Below are 5000 nucleotides of genomic sequence, written 5' to 3' on the forward strand. Positions count from 1 at the left end.
TTTTTCACTTTTAACAAAAATTATTTTTAGAAGTTACTTTTTAATTCTTATGATAGGTAATCTTTGCTCCATTTTTTATTTATTCACTCATTTATTTATTTACATTTTCTATTTCTTTATCTGTTTGATTATTCTTTAATTATCTATTAATTTATATATTATGAGATTGAGCGTTTTGCTTTTCATGTGCGATGTAGTTTTCAGCTAAACGTTTAAGATAAGAAAATAAAACACGTTACTCAATTGATATTTCGTCACAAAATTTATCTTATATATACACCAGACCATACCGCATCATTTTGGAACCAATAATCAGTTTAATTTACTTATTTTTTATTCTATAAAACTCTATTACCTTTGATTGATACTGAGTGTAAATGAGAGATCGTGGCAGGAAGTAACAAAATTACTGATAATTTCGTCACTGTCAGTATATAACCACAACAGTGGAGTCCCTCAATACTCACCATAAGCTCCGCCAACCATCCTTTCTTCACGCCAACTAATTTAGATTACCTTTTAGCTAAGTCCCACCCCCCATCTCCCATTGCTCCCTTTCCTCATAAGTAATTAGTCTCTACATCATTCTCTCATTAATTCTCAGGATCCCCAAGGGTGGTTTCTTTTGTCCTACCCTCCCGCTCTCTCCCTTCGAGCGCCAAGGCTGCACGCCCACATCGCTTTTTGTCCTATTATGGCTGGCCAGGTCCACCATCTCTACACTCCTACCCTACCTCCGCCATTTCTCTCTCTCTGTATCTCTATCTATATGTATGTCACTCTGTCTGTCTTTGTCTTTCTGTTCGCCTGTCTGTCTGTCTGTCTTTCTGTCTGTCCTGTCTTTCACTATCTCTATCTATCTATCTCTGTCTCTCCCTCTCTCTCTCTCTCTCTCTCTCTCTCTCTCTCTCTCTCTCTCTCTCTCTCTCTCTCTCTCTCTCTCTCTCTCTCTCTCTCTCTCTCTCTCTCTCTCTCTCTCTCTCTCTCTCTCTCTCTCTCTCTCTCTCTCTCTCTCTCTCTCTCTCTCTCTCTCTCTCTCTCTCTCTCTCTCTCCTCTCTCTCTCCATTGCTCAGTACATCTCTTTTACAACCTATATCTCCCTTTCTCATTCTAGCTATCTATGTATCTGTCTGTGTCTTTGTCTGTCTAGTTTTTTGTCTGTGTCTATGTCCGTCTGTCTGTCTAGTTTTTTGTCTGTGTCTATGTCCGTCTGTCTGTCTAGTTTTTTGTCTGTGTCTATGTCCGTCTGTCTGCCTGTCTGTCTTGTCTCTGTTTTTCTTTTACAATATCTACATATTTATCTATCACTCTTTTTATTTCTAGTAAGAAACCTATCTTTTTTCTATGCTCTATCTACCTCAACATCTACTTATCTAATTGTGTATATGAATATCTATTTTACTACAGCTACCTTTGTTTGTCTGTCTGTCAGCTTACCTCTCTGTTTGTCTTTCCCTCCAACTATCTGTCTATCGCTCTGTCTGTCTCCCTGTCTGTCTGTGTCCCTGTCTGACTGTCTCTCGGTCTCTGGAGGTCTGCCTGTCCATCTCTTTCCCTCGTTCTCTTGTCAGTATTTTACATTGGTCTTTGATATGTTTTCTTTTATCCTCATTTTTTACACTTTAATGTCTTTCTTCGCTGTCATTATTCGTCCACATTATGTCTTCAACTAAATTTCTTTTGTTTTCCTTTTTTTTATATTCCTCATCATTTTTGCGTTCTTCCCCTCCTATATCTTGTAAAATATCCTTCTTTCCTCCTTCCCCCAACATTTTATGTCATTCTGTTATCAACAGCTGCAGTACTTTGTTCACCAATTAGATGAACATATTTTCATACACTTAGTTGCATATGACATACATCCGTATCTCTATACCATGGTCTTCCGTTGGCTGATGTACTTTTTTAATATGTTGTTTACAGCATACTTTAGGTTAAAATTGCAATCCACTGAGCGTATACGAGACATGTCGGGGACTTAAATGAAGTAAGATTAGATTACGTTCATATTGCCCTCGTAAAGTCCTTGTAACCCTAAAAGTGGAAATAAGGACTCTTTCGGACTTTAACTTGAATGCTCGCATTTCCTCTCTCCACGCTCTCTTGCTCTTTTTCCCTATCATCCTCTTTTTCTTTCTGTCTATTTCTCTATCCATATACATGGACATATATGTGTATAATACATATGTAAACATATACATATATATATATATATATATATATATATATATATATGCACATATAAATATACATATACATATACCGTACATATACATATACCGTACATATATGAATATCCAGTGACTGCTCCCCCTTCCACCCTTCCCCTGACTTTTGAGGTCACAGTATTGGTCGGCCGACTATTGACCTTTTGACCCAGCCATATGTATAACGAACATCTCAATCTTGTGTTAATCACAACTACTTCATTTCTCCGAAACCCTGTGGCAGGGAAAATAATACTGCCACCAAGTATTTCCATTTGAGTCGTGTAAGACAACAACAAAAAAACGGGACGGGGATAGGACTAGGCATCCTTCTCCCTGTAGCACCGAAAGGGACAGGCATTAAAAAAGCTATATGATGGTCTGGGAGGAGGTTTTCAACCAGTACCCTAAAGTTTGGGTCTTTTAATGTCCGTGGATATGGTACAGATGAGAGTAAAAGGGAAGAGATAGGCAGCATGTTTGTGTAAAACTAAGTTGAAAGGGAGGGGCGAGTTTAAATTTGGGAGTATAGTCGGGAGGATCTCAGGAGTGAAGAGAGAACGAGGGAAAGAAGGGGAGGCTATACTAGTAAGTGAAGAGATAGGTAAGCATCTGGTGGAGTGGAAAGAGGTTTTTTCGAGGTTAATGTGGATGAAGGTGAAACTGGGAAGGGAGATGTGGGTTTTTGTAAGTGCATATAGGCCTGGTAGTAAGAAGAGTGTAGAGGAGAGGGAGGCTCGTTGGATATATTTAAATGAGTACATACGGAGTTTAGGGAGAAATATCATTGTGGTGGTATTGGGAGACCTAATGCTAGGGTAGGAAATGAACCAATAGACGGAGTTGTTGGGAAGTGTGGAGTTCCAGGAAAAATCGTATTGGAGAGTTAAAGGTGGAGATGTCTAGAGAGTTGATGATAGCAAACACAAGGTTTAGGAAGAATGTCAAGCATAAGTACACATGGTAGAGGGTGGTGGATGGAATGGTAGTAAATAGAGCGTTAAAAGGCTATATAGTGGTAACCAGGAGAATAGTAGGAAGAGTTAAGGATGTACATGTTCTAAGGGGACAGAGTGGGAGAATATCAATTCATTTTTTGGTGGAAGGTAAGGTGAGAGTGGAGGATAGACAGAGAAAGAGGAAAAGGACAGAGGGTAGAGAGGTGCTTAAAGTGAACTGCTTAAATAAGAAAGAAAAGGAGAAGGAGTACAAGAAGAAGATGAGAGAGGAGTGGGAGGGAGTGAACAATAGAGGAGAACTAGGAGTGGAGGAGGAATGGGATTGGTTCAAGGAGGGAGTCATAGGGTATGCAAAGATGGTGTGTAGAACAAGAAGGACGGGAGGAATTAGAAGGAAGGGTAGTGAGTGGTGGGATGATGAACCAAAGAAGGTTGTAGAAGAGAAGAAGCGAGCTTTCATAGATTGATTATAGAATAGGACGAGAGAATCATATGAGAGGTACAAAGAAAAGAGAAGAAAAATAAAGCGTAAGAAGATGAACGCAAAGAGGAAAACAGATGTGAAATGGGGTAAGAGTATGGTAAAAAGGTTTTGAAAGTGATAAAAATATGTTAAGGAAAGAAATTAAGAGAGGAAAAGGAGGCGAATCAAGTAGAGAAGAATAGGTAAAAGGTGCAGATGGAGAGATAATAATGGAAGGGACGGTAGTAAGATGAAGGTGGGTAGAGTATTTTAGGGAGTTTTAAATGTGAAAAAGGATAGGGAGGGAAAGGTAGATGCAGTGGGAAGCGCTAAGAAAAGGACATTGATGAGTGAGAAAAATAAAAGAGAAATAAGAAAAGATGAAGTGAAGGCAGTTGTTCAGATGATAAAAGTAGGTAAGGCACCTGGGTTAGATGGGTGTCATGTAAAATATCTGAAAAAAGGAAGTACAGTGGTGTTGGACTGGCTGCAGAGGTTATTCAATATTTCTTTCAGAGAGGGCAGATTGCCGGAGGACTAGAGGAGTGTAGTAGTTTCAGAGGGATCAGCTTGTTATGTGTAGTTGGGAAGGCGTATGGGATAAGAAGAGGAACAGAGGAAGTGATGAATGAGGAACAGTGTGGGTTTAGGACAGGTAGGGGTTGAGTGGATCAGGTTTTTGTGGTTAGACAGATATATGCGAAATCTTTAGGAAAAAGTAAAGATGTTTTTGCGCCTTTATGGAATAGGATAAGACTTATGACAGGATACACAGGAATGCACAATTGAAGGTATTGCAGTTATATGGGATAGGAGGGAAGCTTTTGAAAGGAGTCAAGAGTTTTTTACGAGAATAGTAGAGTTTGTGTCAGAATCAGAAATGGAGAGAGTGAGTGATTTGAGATAAAGATGGGACTTTGCCAGGGATGTGTTATTTTGCCATGGGTGTTCAATTTATACATGGGTGCGGTGGTGCGAGAGGTAAAAGCATGGGTAATGGGTCGGAGATTAGAAATGGTTAAAAAAAAATGGAGAAAAGTGAGAGATAAGCCAGTTGTTGTTTGCTGACGATTGAGGATTGAGGATGTTGATTACGGAGTTTGGGAAGGTGTGCAAAAGAAGGAAGTTAAAGATAAACGTGGGTAGATGTAAAGTGATGAGATATAAAAAGGGAGAAAGTGGCAGCAGACTGGAAGTGAGTATTAAGTGAAGGAGACTTAAGGAAGTGGATAGTTTTAGATACTTGGGTGCGAATGTGGCGAGAAAGAGAGTAGTGGAGGTGGAGGTAGAATGTAGGTTGAGAGAAGGAAGTAAATGCCTTGGAGGTTTAAAAAATGTAATGGAAAACAACATTTGGAAATGGATGCTCA

Source organism: Oratosquilla oratoria, chromosome 2 (assembly GCF_046742065.1).
Source record: "Oratosquilla oratoria isolate Oo_2021 chromosome 2, ASM4674206v1, whole genome shotgun sequence".
Taxonomy (NCBI): domain Eukaryota; kingdom Metazoa; phylum Arthropoda; class Malacostraca; order Stomatopoda; family Squillidae; genus Oratosquilla; species Oratosquilla oratoria.